Raw genomic sequence first — 22,156 nt, forward strand, 5'->3', positions numbered from 1 at the left:
GGCAAGGTGCGAGGACTTGAACATTTCGATAGCGCAGTTCTTGCCCCTTGAACTGCGACGGCTAGTTTCCCTCATTTTGAGGGGCTGGTCGTGGACGCATGGGTGACAAGGAGCGTCGATTGGGTGAAGGTGAGCGACGAGACGAAGTTGCCGGATAGTCACGGGAAGACGTGTTTGACTGACGATCCGAACTTTCATAACCAAAAGGTGGTCGGTCCATGTAATTGCTTCGTGGTCGGACGTCTGTGTAGGCGGGCACGCGACGACGGCAGTATCGGGAGATATGGCCAGGTCCGCCGCACGCAAAACAAATCGGCCGGTTATCGCGCGGTCGCCAGGCATTTGTAGCAAGGGGCGCCGCCCACGCGGCATACGGCTGAGTCGAGGCTGTGGTAGCGAGGGGAGGAGCCCATGCGACGGAAGACTGAGTAGGAGCGGTGACATGCGGCAGTCCATTGAACGGCGAGGGCTGGTGTGGCTGCTGCCTCTTTACTGCGTCAGCATAAGTAAGAGGCGCGGCGACGACTTGCTGCTGAAAGGGCACTGGCATAGCCTCGGCAATCTGGTCCTGAAGTGCATGTCGGAGCATGGGAGCTAACGGTGTCGGTGGTTGCTCTTGCTGCTGCTGCGGGAGCTCTTGGCGCTGACAAAACGGCAGGAGGGAAAGCTGACGTGCGACCTCCTCACGCACAAAGTCTTTCATTTGTGCTAGAAGGCGGGAGTGGTCAGGTACGACGTCCAGTGCAGCGAGTGGTTGGTTAGGCTGAAATTGACGACGGGTGAGAGCTCGTTGCCGTCGCAATTCGTCGTAGTTCTGGCACAGAGTTACCACTTCAGACACCGTGCCAGGAGACTTCGCCAGGAGCATTTGAAAGACGTCGTCATCAACACCTTTCATAATGTGCTGGATCTTGGCACTTTCGCTCATTGCGGCATCGACGCGCTTGCAGAGATCGAGTATATCTTCGATGTAGGCGGTAAACGTTTCGCCAGGTTCTTGTGCCCGTGAGCGCAGGCGTTGTTCGGCGCGCAACTTCCGCACGGCAGGGCGACCGAAAACCGAGGATATTGCCTGCTTGAAAGTGGCCCAGTTCTCAAACTCGGATTCGTGGTTTGTATACCACAGTTTCGCCACATTAGCCAAGTAAAAGTTGACGGTGCTCAATTTAGCAGCGTCATCCCACCTGTTTGGTCCACTGACTTTTTCGTAGGACGACAGCCAGTCCTCGACGTCCTGGTCTTCGGCGCCCGAAAAGATCGGGGGGTCTCGCTGGTGAACCGGGCCGGGGCAAGTAGGAGCCGCGAGAGGTGCTGTCTGTTGGGCAGCGTCAACTTGCATGGTCGACGGCAGCGTGCGGGATCGGAGTTCCAGGGTGTAGGTGATGCAGTTACCCAGCACGATCCACCAAATGTAAAGGGGGTTTATTGAAGGACTGAGCAAGCGGGTGGTAGCTCTAAAGGAACGCAGGTGAACCCAGATGACGGTGCTTGATCGCCGATCTCGTGCCTTCTTCTTGTGCTGATGATAGCTGACCTGATGGTATCAACGTCTTTCTTATTCACTACAGTATGAACTTAGCGGTTGAACGGCGCCCTAGGGGCCGGATTTTGCTATCGCGTTCAACTTTTAAAGGCGAAGCTTAAGGGCAAAACCTCATAAGCGCGAAAATGCACGTGACAGCGACGAGCGACGCAATGAGCGACGAAACAGGGAGTTCGCGCGACGTGTCGCGAGCTCGTTTTCGCGCGATCGCTCGGTTCTTCAGATTTGGAAACCGTCGCTCATCGCCCGGAAGTGCTGGACTCAAGCAGCCAATAGCGAAATACCGGAAAAGACAAAGACTACATAGGTGCACGTCACCCTGCCCGAGTCCCGTATGCGCAACAAGAAATAACGCAATGTTTAATACGCATGTGCATATAAAAAAGTGCTGCAAGGCAATAATAAACTTTTTCCGTTTCATTACACAACAATATATCTTATTTTTAAATTGCATACCGTTCACTACGTGGTTTTCTTGGTGCGAGTAGATGGCCTCATGCCAGCAACAGTGCAATTCGCTCGCCGAAGCCGTCGCGTGAATGAGGTTTGCCTGCGCTAGCGACTGATCGCGCGAAGCCGATCTACGTCGCGTCGCTCGTCGCTGTCGCGTGCATTTTCGCGCTTATGAGGTTTGTCCCTAAGGGTCCCCCAGTTTTTACTTCTATTTTCTTTTTAAAACGCCAGGTTTACTTCTTTTGCTAAGCTCATCCGTCATTTCCACTTTATTTACATCCTCTACGCAGATGACCAGTGGCCCTTATTGTATACAGTATAAGATGGTATTGCATCACGAAAGATATGATATTTAGGGATTCCTCCCTTGTGTAACAATGCCGTATGCGCGTTTGGCAGCATTGCCGTAGAATGTCTACCATACCGAATGGGTTTGTGTGCGCTTTTTTGTTCTCTTATATATGGACATGTGCACACCTATAGAAAGAAAATGGGTGTGGCCCGCACAATATCAGGTACAACGGGCTCAAGCCAATTTGACATAAATGAAGAGGTGAAATGTCCCAAAGTAATCTTTGGGACATTTAATTTTTGGGACAAAAGCTTAGAAGTCGGCCAGAATCCATTCTCTGGCCTGCTGCAGAGCATTACGAAAGAAAAGGTGGTGAAAAAGAAAGGAGAGATAGAAGGTGTTGATGATGAGGAGGAATGTCGCGATGAAGCAAGATCTTGGATAAATATATTGTTGCTTGTCGAGTTTTGTATTTCGTGCATAGAAACTTGATCAGCGCTTTCAGAATATCGCGCTGATGACGAGATGGTGGTCCCAACAGAACTTTTTTTAGAGAACTTGCTGCTTCATACAATTCATCAAGACGGTGGCTATCGAATGTGTTTGCGCCAGATATTGATGGCAGACGCACAGAATCTGTTCAGTTGTCTCAGGAATGCTGTAGGCCCCACAATTAGGGCTTTCTGCATGGCCGATAAAGTATAGGTAACGCCGAGTGAACATCGCACACATTTGTAACCGGTGAAGTAAGATTGTACTGCACCTTGTCATGGTTGGCGGTAATGTAATATGAACATCTGGAGTTTATATTAGATGGCAGTGATGGTGACTTGAAAAGGACCAATATGCTGCTGTAGCTTCTCGGAGGAGTGTATACACAACAGTGTTAGTATCCGGTCGTGAAACCAAAATAGTAAATATTGCGACGTTATCCTGAGCCATGTTAGCCTCCGCATCGGCTTGATCGTTTTCATGTAAGCCGCAGTGTCTTTGAATACACTGGTATTGTTTTCAATGGCCACTTTTCAGGACTACATCATGTGATTTATTCACTTCTCAAGCGAGAAGATATGACCCTCGTTTAGGCGCGGTACTATTACCTTAAGTGTTAAGAATCACAAAATATAGCGCAGCAGCGAGGAGGCAGCGTCGATATATAACGAATTACCTCGTGGATGGCCACGATTTCTGCCGCCATTGACATTGTTGTTCGATGGTCTAGAGGGAAGCATTCACTAATCTTTAAACATGTTATGACGAACGGTGCTCTGGAAGCAGGGGGTAACACAGACCCGTCAATAAAGGCATGTGTGGAAGAGGCATATATTGTATATATAAACGATAACAATGCATTTAGCAATAACACCAACATGCATCCCTCAATAAACACGCGTCGTACCACTCAGACACATCATTTTCTGGTCGGAAAGCCAGAAGGATGCCTGCATGATTCGCGCATTTTAATTTTTAAACCTCATAGCTATTTATTGCCGTAGTGAGGCATGTCGTTTCGCCAAAAGTCGCAAAAAAGTACCACCAAAATGACACGTCTCATTATCGAGGCTCACAAGAACTCAGGTTTAAAAAAGAAAATGCGGTAGCCATGCGCTATACGATGATGACGATGATGATGGTGGTGGTGGTGTGATCCTCAGGCATGGCCCACACCCACTCAGGGGGATTGGCCGAAAATTAGGTATATGAACTTTTAGGCCATTCAAGAATTAAACAATTCAACAAGAAGAACGTACTTAACGACAGAAAGAGTGAAATAGTTCGTCCTCACATTCCTCTTCTTCGTCTTTTCATTCTCTCTCAGAAACGTTGAGCTGATCTGCCCGGTGGGGATAAAATAACTTGCGCGAAATTAAAGAGATAGAAAAATGAAACAGAATAATGAAGAAACGAAGAAGCACACCTAGACTCGCACATTCTTGAGGCTTGGCAAACCGATTGCAAAACTACATTGGTTTTCTCTCTCTTCCTCCCCCCCCCTCTTTTTTTCAGAGGCGAAGCTCTCTAGGGTAGAGCCATGTCCACTTTCGTCCCTCGATGACGATGACGCTGACGACGATGAACATCAAGAGCGTTCCAGACCTCATGTTCCCTTTTTGCCATCACGGAACAGCGCGTGCAAGGTAACCATTATACGTCATGATTTTGACGATGAAACTCCCACTATGCCCCTACTCCATTCATCATTCTGCTGATAAGCGAGGTAACCGCTACGCAAGTGTAAGGCATTATGTGCACGTTGTGCTGTGGCTGATGACGATTAAGAGTAAGCGTGCGTTCCAGACAACTGTTTCAAAATACAGTTTGACGAAAATTTTCCAAAGCAAGCAAGACTAATGCCGTAACGCCTTTTAAAATCTGTTCTGAGTGATTATCTGGCTCGTTTACGAGTAAAGACAGTCATTGCGGCTGTTGCTTCGTGATATGAAAACAAAATTGCGGAATTGGCACCTTCGCTTCTTCTCTTAATGGGTCATTTTCTTTGCGAATTCCAGATTTTGTACCCATTTTCGTAGCAGAATTTTTCGCGACAATTTTAGTTCTCCGAAACTTAACAGTATCAACTAGTTCAGACGTAATTTTAACTGAATCGCTGTCGGTGTGTTCTTCTATCACTGATAATGAGATCTCACAAGTGCTGATTGCTTTCAAATCATTAATTCCACCGCAAATACATTTGGTTAATGGTCTGGGTGTTAGAACATAAGGGACTTCTTCTCAATGAAATAGTGCATGCCCTAGCAAAGTCATCGTTAATTGACCCAGTTATTCACTTATTTCCAGCATTTAAATTCATTATAGGGGCTAGATTTAGGAAGAAAATATTTTTTGAAGAATTTTCTTTGCCGTCCGTAATGACCACAGTGAAATTTCATTACCTAAATGGTTGTTAAAATGGTAAAATGCGTCGTACGCGTGCAGTTGCAGTCACAATCACTTGGCTGTGGTGTCGAACTCCCTATCTATACTTGTATCTACACAGAGCAGTTATGGCTGCTTCCCCTGAATGTTTGTTTTGTGGAGTCCCTGAGACAACAGATCATCACCTAATATCTTGTAAAAGATACGCCGCATCGCGCAAAATTACACCAGCTACCTCCTTCCATCTCACAAGATAAGAGTAAACACTTCAAATGTAATTTCCTATGGGACTATGTCCCTAGAATTCAGTGACGGGAAAGTTGCCGATGCATTTCAGGAGCTTATTAAAGGTTCACGGAGATTCATACTGTAGAACAAATTATTACTCTTGAATTACTTGTTTCCAAATTGTTTCAAATATTCCTTTTTGTTTTTGCTGAAGTAATGTGCCCCATTTTCAATACTCGTGATTTCTAGTAATCAGTTTTAAATATTTAATTTTTTCCTTGAGTCCTCTCACTATATTAAAAGCCGTAAGCTAACAGAATAAAAGTATTTCTTTAGAACTACCCGGTTCCTGGCCGATCCCCTAGCGTTGCTGTGCGCCACCGTTTCCAGGCTCTTGTTTTTCCTGCCATGGATGAAAACAAACGTGGCCCTCTTGCCCGCGAAGCTGCAGTGGCTCGGCAACACCCGAAGTCTATCTAGAGGTGGTGAGAGCTCACGCAGCTGCAGCAAAACGGCAGTGCGGGCAAGCCGCCCTAGAGTTGAGGGCTCGCGAAACTGTAGCGAGATGGCAGCGCCGGCAAGCTGATCCGGAGACAGCGAGACAGCGGGAAGCTCCTGCAAAACGTCATAAGCGGTCCTTACCTGAGGTTAGTGGTGTTGATGCGCAGTTTAAGCGCGAGTTTCTTGGCCGAAGTTTCGGGCGCAGCTACAATGTTTGCGACCTTGCAAAGTTTCGAAGGTTCGTTCCAGTTACAGAAGAAGCAGAGCGTCCGGCGCGCACCGTTGGAAGGCACGTTAGCCTGCCAGAGACGGCGCTTGATCTTAAACTAGCCAGTCAGAGTCAACGATGAAGCTGATGCGATAAAGCTATCAAATGGAATCGTTGTGATGACAGTATTTCTGGCCGCAAATCTCCCCCGAGGCCGGCTAGCAAAACATATTGATATAGCAATGCGAGAATAACATACAAAATACAAGACCGAACCTTTCACACTGGCTGGTGGCTTTAATGTTGATATTATGAAAGATGGCTTGATTGGGGCGCATGACATCGCCCTTAAACTCTTAAACAAATTCTACTTCAAAAAAAAGAGCGAAGTTTTTTTCTAGTCTTTGTTGCCCTTTCTTCAGGCGCTATCTCATTCTCGCCACTGATTTCTCAATAAAACATCGCAAGATTGTGGCGCTTTCCGGCTACAGGCTCTTATCTCTGCTCGCGTAGTCGAAAACGCACGAAACGATGTCACGCACTCACACGGGCGTTCGGGTGCATGACGAAGCATGCGTAGGTGACATTCTGCAACAGCTATCTCTCGTGTATTGACCTATCTAGGTCTTCTTTTCGCACAACGCTACGTAGACAGACCAGACTGCTGAACTCAGTTGAACCGGAAAGACCGGAAACGATACCAGAGAAGATTGCGCTCGTGCTTTGTATTTTTATACGTTTTTCGGGACCTTTTCACGTGTGGAAAGACGTGAAGAAACAGTGGCGACAACATGCCTTCCTGCGGATCCTGGCTTTGTTCTTGGCCTTCTCGACCCCGGCCATCACGGGTCGCTCCACGGACAAGCTGAAAGGGGGCTCCTTGCTTGCTCCCGCCAATGCGTAGCCGAAGTAGGCGTTGAACTTTCTCAGCACAGGCTTCGACACCAAGAATGCGTCGTACTTCTGAGTTGAGGAGGTGAGAAATAATGCCATTTTTTCTTTTGGTGATACATTACAGAGGACCTAAGAGACGTTTATGCATACGGCAGCGCACAACAGGTTACACGCACACAAAGGGACGACACAAGCGCTAAACTTCAAACAAGTTTTATTATGGGACGAGTCGCTTTCAGTAGTCGACTTACGTATTGTACACACTTGATGTGTGCCTGTTGCAACAAACAAAATCAAGAGCACAGCAGGGGCAACCAATTCGCTTATACAAGAGCAACAAAAGATAGGAAAATAAATCAGTGTCACGTGTTCATACTTACAAACTTTCAAAGCTAGAGCAATCGATGTGCAACTACTGCATTCTTCCTCCCTATCGATTACTGCAGCCGCCTCTACAATTTCCTTAGCTACTTCACTTTTTTTTTGCTCACGACCTCCGCGTTCTCGAACACGGGTTCGCAGCAGCAGTCCGTTCGTTTTAAAACCTTGGAGAAAAATTCTGCCCCAAAATAGCTGCAGGCCCGTGTGCTACGAATTGCGTGCACGTTTAGTAAAGTGGTTTACGATCCAGAGTACTTGGTACTCTACTACGGGAGAGCATTACGCCGTCCCGTGGGCCTCACACTTGATGAGTGTTTAGAAAGAATGGTTAACGATTCAGAGTACTTGTACTCTACTATGGCAGCACATAAAGCTGTCCAGTGCATGACGTGTTTAGAAAAAAATGTTTAACGATTTCGAGTACTTCGTACTCAACTATGGGGGAGCATTGGGCCGTCCCGTTTTGCATAAACGTGGCTCGCAGCCTCAAAAGAATTTTAACAATAGCGGCAGGTCTTTGAACGCAGCGAATGTGTGCGTTCCCGAAAAGCCGCCGTACTCTTACCGGTTATACTGCAAGATTTTATTAATATTTTTCAATGGGTATCACGAGGAAAAAATTTCTAGAACCTGACGGCAATTCACTCAAAGGCGCCATCTCGTCTTTAATTACGACATTTTTTAAGCGAGCAACTGCGTGCCAAAAACAGTGTAATGTGTCAATAATCGCCAGAGATAGGTTTCAAGCTGTGGTTCACTCCCGCTTTGACTTTTCTCGGGGACAAAACTTGGCAGATCCCACGTACAGCGGAAATCGATGATATGCGATTGGATTGGATAAGCTTTTATGTGGTCCTCCAAAACACAGATCACTGTGTTGCGGGCAGCTCCCACGTGGGGACTGAGATGCCAAGCTCCTCAGCCGCCTCGCGGGCTTGGTGGACAGCCCAGAGCTGATCTGCCAAGGATGAGCTGGGGATTGCCGCCTCCCATCTGGCAGAGGTGATGTTCGATATATGAGCGAATTTGGTGCACTGCCAGAGCATGTGTTCTAATGAAGCTATTTCCCCACAATGTGGACAAAGATTACTTGGGTATAGGTCAGGGTACATGATGTGTAACATTTTCAAAGTAGGGTACATCCGCGTTTGCAAAAGCCTTAATGTAAGTGCTTGGGACCGGGTTAGATTTTTGTGAGGTGGAGGGAAAATCCTTCTAGACAGGTAGAAATGTTTAGTGAGCTCATTATATTTTGTAAGAATTTCCCTGTTATTCCCTTCACCCGTGGAACGCATCCCCGGGAAGGCGCGGTTGGAGAGTTCTCGCGCCGACTCGTGTGCTGCTTCATTGAGATTGGGAGGGGAATCATTGATTTGGCCAATGTTAGCTGGGAACCAACTCAGAAGATGATGCGTTATGTTCTTGCCTTGCAGTACTCTCAGCGTTTGTTCAGAGACCGCCCCCTTGGCGAACGCCCGTAGTGCTGCCATGGAATCACTGTAGACGACTTCAATGTTATCCATCTTGAGTGCTAAGGCGATGGCCACCTGTTCCGCAATGATTGGGTCTTTCGTCTTGACCATTGCTGAGTTGACGACATGGCCAGCCCCATCGACCACCACTGCCACAAACGCTTTCTCATTGGCGTAGGAAGCCGCGTCAACAAATACAACCCCTCGTTCCTCGTTTGAGACTTGACGAAGTATAGTCCTGGCCCTCGCTACTCTTCTTCCGACGTTGTGTTCTGGATGCATGTTTCTTGGTATAGGAGACACCGTGATATTCTCCCTGATGTTGTCGGGGATATCATTGTAATTGTGCCTGATTTCCATTGGGTGTTGGCTCAGCTCCTGCAGGATCATTCTCCCAGACCTTGTTGTAGATAACCTTGCAAACTGTGCTCTCTCTTGGGCTTCTGCTATTTCTTCGAGCATGTTGTGTATGCCAAGCTCAAGCAGACGCTCGGTGCTGGTATGTATGGGTAGGCCCAGGACCTTCTTGATAACTTTCCTGAGGAGAGGTCGCCGAGTAGCGAGAGCATGTGCGACGGACGCGAATCACATCGGCTCCGGCTCAGGTTCAATTTCAAAAAGAATTTCTTCCTGGCGACCTGTTGCAACGATAGGAACTTGTTCCTAGCATCACCACTGTCAAGCCTATACCGGACTGAAACCTGTGAGTGCGCTTTTAAACGTTTTAACGCTTTCGAAAGTTCTTGAAGAGGTCCACCTCGCTAACCCTAACAAGCCGGAGACGCGGCTTGGACAGAACGCCGCCCCGCTCTACAGCGGATGGCGAGCGTCTCTGGGAGCGTCGAGGCCGACGAGAAGCACTCATTGCCCTCTCGCTCCACGGACCACATGATGGATACGCAGACCAGTCAAGACGCCGATACGCAGGTGAGCGATGAGCACAACGCAAATCCATGGATCACTGTTACCAAGAGAGCGAACAAACGCCGAAAGCTGCAACCTCATACCGTATCGACTCAACAGCTGCCCAGCACGCCGTCTGAGCCCGCTCTACGCCAGAGCCGGCCTAAGACGCGTCCACCAAGACTCCCACCACTCTCTGCCGAGGACTACAAGCTAGCAATCCGTCCCCATGGTGGATTAAATCTCAGCAAAGTTAGCCCCAAGACATTACTTCTCGCCCTAGTTCATGCCGCAAATATACGCAGTGAGAAGCCTGATATCAAGCTTCGAGTTGACGAAAATCAAAATGTGCTAACAATAAGCACCTCATCTGAACACATCGCCATGGCACTTGTACAAATCACCAAAATTACAGTGCACGCAGCAACCTACGACATCACCTCTTATGGTATTGCGCCTGATAATTCGTGCAAAAGGGTGGTCAACGGAATAGACCATGAAATCACACCAGACGACTTCCTGACAGAAGTGTAAATACCGGGCTTCGAGGTCCTTACATGCAGACGCCTCGGCAACTCCGGAGCAATGGTGCTCACATTTTGTGGCAAGTGAGTCCCTTTCTTCGTGAACGCGTACGGACAGGCTCTCCGCTGCTACCTCTACAAACGGACTATTCCCCACTGTAGAAAGTGCAACAAAATTGGACACCGCGAGGATGTTTGCCCACAGCCTCCTGACACACCGAAATGTCGAGTGTGCGGGGATTCACTATCACCCAACAAACACGAGTGCCGCCCTTCTTGCATGCTTTGTGGTGGCGACCACCCGACGGCTGCCAAACCATGCCCAAAGCGGTTTTTGCCACCTGTCGACCGACGCAAACCACCCCGGTAAGCTACTCACACCAAGAAGGCCCAGTCACCATCTCCCAGCCCCGGACGGCAGAGCAGTGCGTCCGGGAGTGCAGCCAGGCGAAGGAGCCATTCCAGGGATAAGTCGGGGCCCAAGTGAGGAAACTCGTCATCGCGGAGTGGTTTCGCTGGCCAGCCGGGATCTCAAGGCTGGCACACGGACGGGACAACGCATCATCATGGCCAGCAAAGCGGTTCCCACAAGAAAGCACAAACGGTAAGCTGGGCAGGGCAGTTCTCTCCTCTCCCTCCCTCTCCACACCAGTCCCACTCCCTAACACAAACATCAACGCAGGAAAGCACACCACAACGAACGCCACCTAGACTACCACAACCCATGTCAGTAGACACTCAGCTTCACCCTGACATGTCGTCAACTACGGCACGATCCGACTATTGCACACGAGAGGCGTTGAACAAAATGGCTACTTCTTTAAGGAACGAATTCGCAACTATGATGCAGGTAGAAATGCAGAAAATGAAGGATAGCATTATGGCTGAACTAACAGCTCCACTCCAACAATTGATCCAGCAGGCCCTGCAACCTGCTGTCCAGCAGATTGTAACGGATGTTAAACAGCAGATATCGGCTGCACTTGGCCAACTTGATATTTCGCCATTTGCACCAAAACGCACCACGTCTCCGACACGTGAAACACAGCGACCGCATCCTTACATACGCCCCTCCCGTTTCCTATCACCGTCCCGAAAAACCGTCCCAACAGCCGCAGCTGCTGCAGTCCCGCTTCCCACCACCCTCCACCAAGATTTAGCACAGTCCGAAATGCCTCCGTGTACTACCGAGGCCCCGCTATTGCATGATCATGGCGAGAAACCATAGGTCAACGCGTGACACCCCTCAACTCCTACGTGTGTGGCAGTGAAATTGCAGGGAGTATCGTAGGAAACGCGGAGCTCTAATGCAATTTATTGCGACACAGCATATTACTCCCGATGTCATAGCGTTACAAGAAGTACAATGTTCCCCTACGCTTCCGGGTTACACCACATACACGGACGTAACGAACAATACACCACATCGCACAGCTGGATTAGTTTCTAAGCATGTCACTGTCATAAAACACACCCTTCAAAGCACCTCCATCTCACACGTACTTCTCGAATTAGTCCCGTGCTCTCGTTCCAGTAGCAGCCTCTACGTGCTTAACGTTTACAGTGCACCTAACGCCAGGAACGATGACTTCGGTAATCTGTTCGCACAAATCTGCAAGTTGGGTAAACAAATAGTTATTGTAGGAAATTTCAATGCCCCCCATCCGGCTTGGGGCTACGCTACAGAAACGCCTAAAGGCCGACGACTCGCACAGGTTCTCGCGATTCATCGCATGACCCTCCTGACAGAACCTGATCAACCCACTCGCCTATGTAATAGTGTGAGCAGGGACACATGCCCCGACCTCATGATAGTCAAGGGCGTAAATCACCATTCCTGGTGCAACCTCATGGTGAATCTAGGCAGTGATCACCATATACTAACTACAGAGCTCCATGTAGCAGCCACGCGTGCCCCAGAGCGCATCATAAAACTAACGAATTGGGATGCATTTAGGCGTAATCGTACAACTACCCATCAGGACTCTCCTTCCCTAGAGGCTTGGATATTACAACTTCACTCCGATTTTCAAAGATCTACCAAACTCATCGCTGCGACGACAGAAACGCCGGATGTGGACCGGCATCTGCTACATCTCTGGGATGCCCACAGAGGCTTGGCACGGCGGTGGCGGCGACAGAAACATAACCGAAAACTTCGTCTCCGAATCGCCAAACTAGCTACTGAGGCACAGGACTATGCAAACATCCTCACTAGCAACAATTGGCATAACTTCTGTGATCGACTCAACGGCTCACTAAGTACACCTCGAACGTGGCGTATACTCCGTGCTCTTTTAAATCCCACGCAGACAAAATCACACACTGCTAACGCAATCCACACCATTCTCCACAAATCAGGGCTCGACGATAACACTCTGCTGCACACCTTAAAGCAACACTATGTATCCACGGGCCCCCGTCCCGCCTACCGTGATTATCCACACGTACACGATACGCCTCTAGATGAGGACATTACAGAAGCAGAGGTTAGGGCAGCTTTGCAAAGCATTAAGCGCAACACAGCACCCGGTACAGACGGGATTACGTACACACTTCTGCGTAATTTAGATGACCAGTCCATTGAATATTTAACCGCTTTTTACAACGAACATTGGAAAAACGGCACGCTACCACAGGAGTGGCGACACGGAGAAATCATGCTTATTCCAAAGCCTGGCAAGCCGCTATCCCTCCAGAATTTTCGCCCTATATCCTTAACTTCATGTGTAGCTAAACTCTTTGAACGCGTTGTTCTCTCTCGACTACAACGATTTCTCGAAGACAATCACTTTTTTCCTGATACACTATTCGGCTACCGTCCTGGTATCTCTACACAGGACGTATTATTACAGCTTAAGAAGGACGTGTTGGATAGCCCCACTTCAAACCAGGTCCGAGCTATTCTGGCCCTGGATCTGAAGGGTGCTTTTGACAACGTCTCCCACGACCTTATTCTTGACAATCTCGCTTCATCTCAGTGTGGCTCAAGTATCTACAATCACGTCAGGTCCTTTCTTTCTGACCGCACGGCCACTATTGGGATTGGAGACCTCCGTTCGGACGTCATTCGTCTCGCAGGCAGAAGAACACCACAGGGCTCGGTTCTCTCGCCCACTTTGTTCAACGTGACTATGGCTAAACTCCCTTCCCTATTACAAAAGGTTCCCAACATCCAGCATGCCATCTATGCAGATGACATTACAATTTGGGCGACCAAAGGATCACACGGAACCATTCAGGACGCCCTACAGGAAGCTGTGTCTGTGGTACAAGACTATGCTGCTGCCGGCAGCCTTACGTGCTCAGTGGATAAGTCGGAGTTGTTATTAGTATACAAGCGGCGCCGCAAAACCGCTGATTCTCCTGACATTTCGCTGTTTCATGATGGCCATCCTATCCCTCTGGTACCACGAATTCGCATTTTAGGCCTCTACCTTCAGTCCGACGGCAAGGCCTCGTACACTACACACCTTCTGGCTCAGCGGATAACTCAAATTACACACATGATCCAACGCATCACCAATCGCAGGAGAGGCCTCTGTGAGAAGGATGTCCTCCGCTTAGTACAAGCACTCATAGTTAGTCGGCTCACCTATCATCTTCCCTTTCACAATCTCACTCTAGCTCAAATAAAAAAGATGGGCATCCTTCTACGGACAGCTGTGAAGGCGGCTATCGGCTTGCCTCCACGCGGATCTACACAACGCCTCCTTCAATTAGGAGTCCACAACACCATAACCGAACTCATCGAGGCCCAGCACAACAGTCAGCTCCAACAGCTCAGGCAGACCCGTCAGGGCTTCGCCATCCTGTCTCGTCTTGGCTACCCGATTCCTCAAAAACCCGTACAAGTACCGCGATATAAACTTGCTTCTACTGTCCGCGCTCTCATCAAATTGCATCCGATTCCACGCAATATGAATCCCTCCCGCCACGCTGGTCGTCGACATGCCAGAGTTCAGGCTATGACAAGCGTCTTTGGTGATGGTAAATCAGACTTACAAGTACTTTACACTGATGCAGCACGCTACCCAGAGAAGTCAGCCATGTGTTTAGCCGTGACAGATGACACAGACGCCCTTGTGGCGTCTGCCACGCTTCGCACTACAGACAGTGGTCTGGCAGAGGAGGGAGCTCTCGCTCTGGCAATTGTTTACCCTACGACACTGTCACAGGACTCCCCTGTCACTATTGTAACAGATTCACAAGCTGCTTGCCGTGCTTTCGCTCAAGGACTTGTGGCTGCACATACACACAATATCCTCTCTTATGTCTCACCGTCCGCATTACGTCCTGTGCGTATCGTCTGGACTCCTGGACACGCCTCTCTCCATGGTAATGAACGCGTTCATGTGGTTGCCCGAGAGCTGACCGGCCGGGCTCCATTGGAAGAGCTGTCCAATCCAGACGACGCATGGACAGAACCACTAAACTACAACGCTACGCTGCAGTACTATCGACAGAGCCGTTATACGTATCCTCCCCCTCATCCTTCACTTAACAGAGCAGAAGCTGTCACTTGGCGGCAACTGCAGACCAATTCATTTCCTTGCCTTTATATGCTAAATCGCTTTCATCCAACTCTCTCCGCCTCCTACTGCCCCTTCTGTGGATCCGTACCGACGGTGTACCACTCCACCTGGGAATTCTCTGCCCCACAGGGCGTGCCTCCCATTCCCAATCCCACCCCTTCCTCTTGGGAGTCTGCACTGCTCAGCTTACGCCGGCAGGAACAGCAGCAGCTGGTCCAGCGGGCTCGCAGGGTCGCGCAAGGCAATGGAGCCCTGGACTGAGGACCCCACCCAAAGAAGGCTCAGTGTGCATTTGTTATAATAAATGTTTATTCTCTCTTCTCTCTTTTTTGAGGAGCACATTCAGTGTCTCGGACTCTGCTCTTGGCCAGTTGTGCATTGCTGCCTCGTACGCGAAGTGGCTTAGAACAAACGCATGCATCAACCTGATGAGGTTGTCTTCCTTGATCCCATTTCTTTTGTTGGCCACTCTGCGGATGAGGTGCACCGCACTGTCTGTTTTCGAAGTTAACTTGGCTATAGATTTGCTGTTGGCGCTGGTAGACTCTATCAGCATGCCCAGGACTTTGACGGAGTTGACCCTCTGGATGGAATCCCCTTGATTTGTACGGAGGTAGATGTCTATCTGGTTTAACGGCTTCCATCCCCTGGGTTTCGGTCCCCGGCGTGCAGTCTTATACAGTAAAAGTTCTGACTTACTCGAGAGCACTTGAGACCAGAAGGACGAAGGTACTCTTCTACGGTGTCAATCGCCTCTTGCAGGGCGCTCTCAATCTACCCGTCACTTCCCCCTGTGCACCAGATGGTAATGTCATCTGCGTAGATGCTGTGCTTCAATCCTTCAATGCTCGATAATTTTTTTGACAGTCCAATCATGGCAATGTTGAACAGCATTGGTGAAATCACTGCCCCTTGCGGCGTGCCCCTTGCTTCTAGTTCGATTGCTGCGGTCTCGATATCTGCAATCTTCATCACGGCTTTCCGATCTGTAAGAAAGGACCATACGTAGTCATAGAAGGTTTTCCCCAGTCCAAGCTTGAAAATTGCTTCGAGTATGAATGAGTGGTGGATGTTGTCAAACGCTTTTTCTAGATTTAGGCACAGAATGATTCTCACGTCTCACGTTTCGTTGTCGATGACCTGGTGTTTGATAAGCTTCAGTGCATCTTGTGTGGATATCCCTGCCCTGAATCTAATCGAATTGTGTGTATATATGTCGTTATCTTCCAAGTACTTGTTCATCCTCTGCAGTATGGCATGTTCTGCAACCTTGCCGATACATGATGTCAAGGATATTGGCCTCGTGTTGTCCAAGTTAGGGGGCTTTCCTGGCTTAGGAATAAGGATCGTCCTGGCCAGTTTCCACTGCTCTGGCACCCTGCTTTCTTTCCATGCTGCATTGATCATATCCTTCAGGGTTTCAATTGAATCATCATCAACGTTACGAAGGGCCTTGTTTGATATACCGTCCGGGCCAGGGGCCGACCTGCCGTTGAGATCATGCAAGGCTCTTCTGATCTCCTCGATGTTAAAGTCGCCCTCAAGACCTGGATTGGGCCTGCCCTAGTACTGTCTACTTGGTGGTGCCAATCCTCTTTTGATTGGGAGGTACTTATGCATGAGCCGCTGCACTACTTGCAGTTCTGTGGTGCGCCCTATCTCTTTATGCAAAATACGAGCGATAACGTGCTTTTGATTTGTTTTGGCGGTGTTTTCGTTGAGGAGATGCTTTAAAATATTCCATGTCTTGCCATTGCGCATCTGACCATCGACAGAGTTGCAGATTTCGTCCCATTGCTGCCTGGATAGTGCGTGACAATGTTCCTCGACTGATCTCTTTACCTCAGCTATCTTCTTCCTCAGTCTTCAGTTCAGGCGCTGACCCTTCCAACGGTTCAGCAGTGCTTGCTTTGCCTCAAGAAGATGAGCGAGCCGGCTATCCATTCTTTCCACCGGGAAATATGTGGTAATGGTGGAGGAGACAGATTTGATGTCATCTTTAATCTGTTTGACCCACTGCTTTAAAGCCTTGTCTGTGGCCATCTTGTTCCCTTTCCATCCTTATCTTCCTGAGCTTATCCGAGTCTGTGAAGTGGAATTCTCTCTGCTTTTTACGCTCCACGGAGAAGGTAGTGGCAAGAATGCAGTGGTCACTCCCTAGGTCTACAGCAAGGTTCATCCACTGGGCCTTCTTGATGTTCCTTACAAATGTAAGGTCCGGGGTGGAAGCCTTGTTGTGTAGGCTGAGGTCTGTGATTAGGGTGAGATCAAGTTCACTGGCACTTTGCCAAAGTCGATTTCCTTTCCCAGTGTTGTACTTGTAACCCCATGTATGATGAGGGGCGTTGAAATTACCTGCTATGACGAGTGGACATTCCCCGGCGATATTAACAGCTTTCTTTAGAACCGTCTTGAACCCTTGCTTTTGTTCCTTTGGACTGCTGTATATATTAAGAATGAAAATGCTCTGACGGTTGCTGGTACCTGGCATGATCTCTACCATGACGTGTTCTAATCGGCCTGCTTCTATCTTGAGGTCGTGGGTTACGTGCGTTAGTTTGTTGCATACGAAGGTGCAGACTCCCCTCCCTTCAGTATCCCCTATTACAGGCTGGAATCCAGGTAACGTTGCTTGCGGTGAAAGGGTTTCTTGTAATAATATAATATGAGGCTTTTCTTGGCTGCTCCTGATATACTGCTGTTGGGCTGCCTTCTTTTTAAGGTAACCTCTACAGTTCCATTGCCAGATACGAAATGCTTCACGTAGCGCTGCCATCAAGGTTATTACATGGGCGGCCAGAGCCTGATGCTGCACCTGTCGACAGGTTTGGTACCACTAGTATTGGTGGCCGAAGGGGTGAGTTTGGTGCATGAGGAGGCCTTGCTGTATTGTGCAGATATGCTTCGACCTTTGTAATGCGCAAAGTCATATGCTCTTCCAGTGCCGCCACGCTTGACTGTAGCCTACGCATCTGCTCACTAAGATTGGCTACTACTTTGCTTAGCGGGTCAAGAACCTCTTTCATATCTGACATGCTCGTTTGGTTGGCTTCCATGTGTTCTGCCATGACTGCCCTCTTTTTTGCGGTTCTCGAGTCCCCCACGTTTTCAGCCGCAGGGACATCGACTGGCTGAGGCATTGACTGTGAAGACTGCGCGCTGGTTAGCTTATTGAGAAGAATTTTTATTTTCTTTAACTCAGCTGATAGCCTCTGATTCGATTTTGTAAGTCTCGCATTTTCTTGCTCTAGCTGTGCAATTCTATCATGCTTCGGCAGCTTACCTGTCATCACCTCTGCCGCGCCGTTGCGCACTCGCTCAACCCAGCTGCCTTTCGATGCAACTGCAGGCGTCCTCCCCGGGTGTGAAGCCGTGATCTCGAACTGAACACCAGGCAGCCGGCCATTCGAGTGCCGCCCAGGCTGATCCCGACCCTGATGGTGACCTTGAGAACTCGAGCGCCCCCGTGATTGGGAGCGGGCCTTGGGTCTAGAACCTCTTCTGGAACGCGACCTCCCCCAGGAGTGGGGCCGCCTTTGCTGTTCTTGAGTAGTCTGGATGCTCTGGGTCCCGTAGGCTGGAATAAGCTGCTTGTCATTGATGTCTGGACTCGATGTGATTAATGCGTCCTGGGCTTCTGCGGCTGCTCGCGATCTTTCCCAACGTCTGCGTCTGACGACGTATGGCACTAAGAACCTGTTCTTGCACTCTTTGTCTGCCGTGGGATGGCGACCGTCACACAGCCTGCATCTTGGATTGCATTGGTGCAGGCTATCTGGGTTCTTGATCTCGCAGCCTCTGCAGATAGTTTCAGCTGGGTTCGGACAGACGTCAGACCGATGTCCCAGCTTTCCACAGACGTAACAAATATCGATGTTCTTGCGGTAAAGGTGGTGGTGGTGAAAACATTTAATAACCATTAAATGGTTACAGAGAGGTGATTGGGTTGGGGCCTTATTGGCCTCCTACCCTCACAGCACTAGGTGGAACCCCTATTCTGGGGCTCCATTGGCAAGCAACGCCGCCCGCGCCCGTTGAACCAGAGCCTCTTGGGCCTTCAGGTCTTGACAGCCGAGCAGGGCCGCCTCCCAGTCCTCTCTCGTTGGATTGGCGTTGGGGGGGGGGATAGATGGATTAGACTGGCACGCCCAGACAATGTGAAAGGTGTCAGCCACCTCACCACAGAACTGGCACGTGCCATCAAAGGATGAATTGAAATGTTTTAGCACCGCCGGGCACAGTACAGTATTGGTAAACAGTTTTAAAAGGAGGCGCTCGTCAGCGCGATGCAGTCCCTTACAAGGGTCTGGATAGCGCCGGTGCTCCTCTTTGTAGTAATTGGTAATATCTTTGAATGAAAGGGCCGAATTGTTTGATTGCGAGTAGGCTTCCAAAGACAGGGAGATAGCCCGGGAAGAGAGTGCGCGGGCGGCCTGATCGGCCTGTTCGTTACCCCTGAGTCCTTGGTGACCGGGTGCCCAAACCAGATTTCGCGGAGTTGGATTAACGTATCGGCAGCTAGGTTCCAGTATGCGCTGAGCAAGCGGTGAAGCCCACCCTAGCTGATAGTTCCGACAGGCCCCTCGTGAGTCGGTGATGATATGTTAAGAAGAGGGATAGGTGAGAGCCAGAGCGATGGCAATCTCCTCCACGTGTGTTGCGCTGTAGGCTTTGAAAGTGAGCCCGTTTACGGTGTTTGCGTTGTGTATGACTGCGGCAGTATACCACCCCCCATGGTGCGGGCCGGCAACGTCCACGTAGCACACGTGTTCCTCTTGACCAAAGTGTCACTGCAACGCTTCCGCGCGCGCCTGGCGGCGACCACTGTGGTTTTCTTTGGACATGTTGCGTGGAAGGGGTCGGACCCGGAGGGCGCGTCTCCAAGGTTCTGGAACTCTCACCCTTTCCTCAATATAGTAATCGTGTTTGATGTGTATTCGGTCCAAGAGGCGGCGACCGGAATAGGTCTGTGCAAGGCGCGTGTATTGGTTAACGAGGTGGGCTTCTCGAAGTTCCCGGTAGGTATTCAGCACGCCTAAGGCCAGAAGTCTCTGGTTGGACGTGGTGATAGGAAGGTCGAGAGCCCGCTTGATAACTTTACGGTGGATGACCTCGAGTTGATCATCCTCGTGTTTGCGTAGGTGCAAGTAGGGAGTCGAGTAGAGTATTCTACTCGTTACGAAAGCATGGGCAAGCCGCATTGCACCCCTGCTTCGTAATCCGCCCCGCTTGTTGGAGACCCGGCGTACCATACGGCCCACCTGGTCTCCCACCGTGCGAAGTTTGGCTATTGTGGTGTCGGCCTTGCGTTGGTGGTGTATGAAGAGGCCAAGGACGCGGATCTCCTTGGCCTCACGGATCGGACCCGAAGGAAGACTGATATGGAGCTGAGCTGTGTCCTGAGGGGAGGGACGTACGTGCACAAATTCTGACTTAGCCGGGGAACACTGGAGTCCGCAGTAGGTTGCGTAGTCGTCGACTACAGTCACTGCTGCTTGCAGGCATGACTCCATGTGACCCAGGTTACCTTGCGTGGCCCAGATCGTGATATCATCCGCGTAAAGAGCGTGATGTATCCCTGGTAAAGAAGCCAATTTGGGGGGAAGATGAAGCATGGCTATATTAAATAGGAGGGGAGAGAGGACCGCGCCTTGAGGAGTTCCCCTCGAGCCGATGACGTAAGGCCCATGTTCCTCATCTTGTATGCGTATGTAGGCGTGACGGTCTGTAAGAAACTGTCTAACATAATTGAATGTTTTATAACCACAGTTGGTCTGACTGAGGTGGTCAAGGATTACCTCATGCTTAACGTTGTCGAATGCCTCTTTAAGATCCAAGGCCAGGACTACCTTGTCATTGTGGGGGCATTCAACAGGATCTAATATGTCATGGTGGAGCTGTAGAAGTATATCCTGGGCTGACATCTGAGGGCGGAATCCAAACATGGTGTCCGCAAAAGTGTGCTGTGTTTCTAAAAAATCGGAGAGTCTGTCGCGCACCATCGTTTCCATCAGCTTGCCGACACAAGACGTGAGGGAGATGGGGCGAAGGTTCTCCACGTCAATAGGTTTACCTGCCTTCGGGATGAAGGTCACGAGAGCTGATTTCCATTCAAGAGGGAGAGGAGTTTCTCCGTCCCAAATGCTATTGATGTATTTGAGGAGCGTGGCGTAGGCTGCGTCGGGAAGATTGGCCAACAGTTTGACCGTAACCTGGTCACGCCCTGGTGCAGTGCCACGCTTCATCTTGCGTAAGGCCGTCTGGAGGTCGTGGAGCTGGAACGGGGTGTCCAACTGCGTGTTCTTTTTGCCTACGTAGGAGTATGCGGCCGTCCGGGGGTCCTTGGTGGTGCACAGGTATCGGTCCCTGAGCGTGTTTGCCAGCTGTGTTGTCGTTCCTGTAAAGTTGTGCATGACCTTATGTAAGTGACGTTGAGTTTTCGTGTGTGTTTGTGTTGGATCGATGAGAGCTCAAAACAGGCGCCACGTGTTGCGACCAGACATCTGGCGTGCAGCCGTGTTGCACCTGTCCACCCAGTTAGTGTCGGCTAGCTGAGCAGCATATTCCGCAGCTTGCTCCGTGAGTTCTAGGATGCGTTTATTGAGGCGTCTGTTATGCTTCTGTTTTTTCCACCGTTTGTTGAGGCTGCGGCGGGCCTGCCAAAGATGGAGGAGGTGGTTGTCCACGTCCGTTTGAGTTTCCGTGAGCTGTATCAGCTGTTCGTGTTGTTTCAGTGTAGACGTCAGTGATTTAGACCAGGTGTCGTATCCCGACTGGAGAGGGTCTACAATAGGTAGAGTGGTGCGGAAAGTTGTCCAGTCTGGGATACGAGCTTGTGTAAGTGGGCGTTTTAAGGGACTCATGTACACGATTGTGTTTAATACACAATGATCACTACCGAGAGTGTTGTGTGTGTTCAGCCAGTCGGCATGGCGTATGTTGCGTGTAATTGTGAGGTCCGGGCAAGTATCTCGTTGAACAGAGTTGCCTACACGTGTTGGGCTGTCGGGATCAGACTGAAGGGTGAGTCCAAGTGTAGAAAGAAGTTCCGCAAGCTTCCTTCCACGCGTGTCCTCTCGTGGGTAACCCCATAATCTGCTTGGGGCATTGCAGTCGCCGACAATCAGGAGGGGGTCCCGTCCTGCCACCAGCATAGCTTGTGTGAAAGTTGCGCTGAACGTGACGTTCTTAAGCTTTGGGGGACAGTAAATGTTTAAAATATGAACAGGTGGGTCAGATCGCCTTATAGGCAGCACCGACAACATCGTGTATGGGAAAGGCGGTGTTGTGGGTAGTGTGACTTCCTGGGCAGTATATTGCTTGTGAACAACTATACATGTCTCCG

The 22,156-nt window shown here is 49.7% G+C and overlaps 1 long non-coding RNA gene across 1 annotated transcript in view; it reads left to right on the plus strand.

Moving 5' to 3' along the window:
* The first annotated feature begins 6,777 nt into the window (after window positions 1-6,777).
* LOC142787067 (uncharacterized) overlaps window positions 6,778-22,156 on the plus strand; it is a 43,658-nt gene continuing 28,279 nt past the window's right edge. Inside the window, exon 1 of the long non-coding RNA XR_012889242.1 lies at window positions 6,778-7,078. This is a non-coding gene — a long non-coding RNA (uncharacterized LOC142787067). The remainder of the gene's footprint in view (window positions 7,079-22,156) is intronic.

The sequence above is a fragment of the Rhipicephalus microplus genome, unplaced genomic scaffold, assembly GCF_043290135.1.
Source record: "Rhipicephalus microplus isolate Deutch F79 unplaced genomic scaffold, USDA_Rmic scaffold_43, whole genome shotgun sequence".
NCBI classification, from domain to species: domain Eukaryota; kingdom Metazoa; phylum Arthropoda; class Arachnida; order Ixodida; family Ixodidae; genus Rhipicephalus; species Rhipicephalus microplus.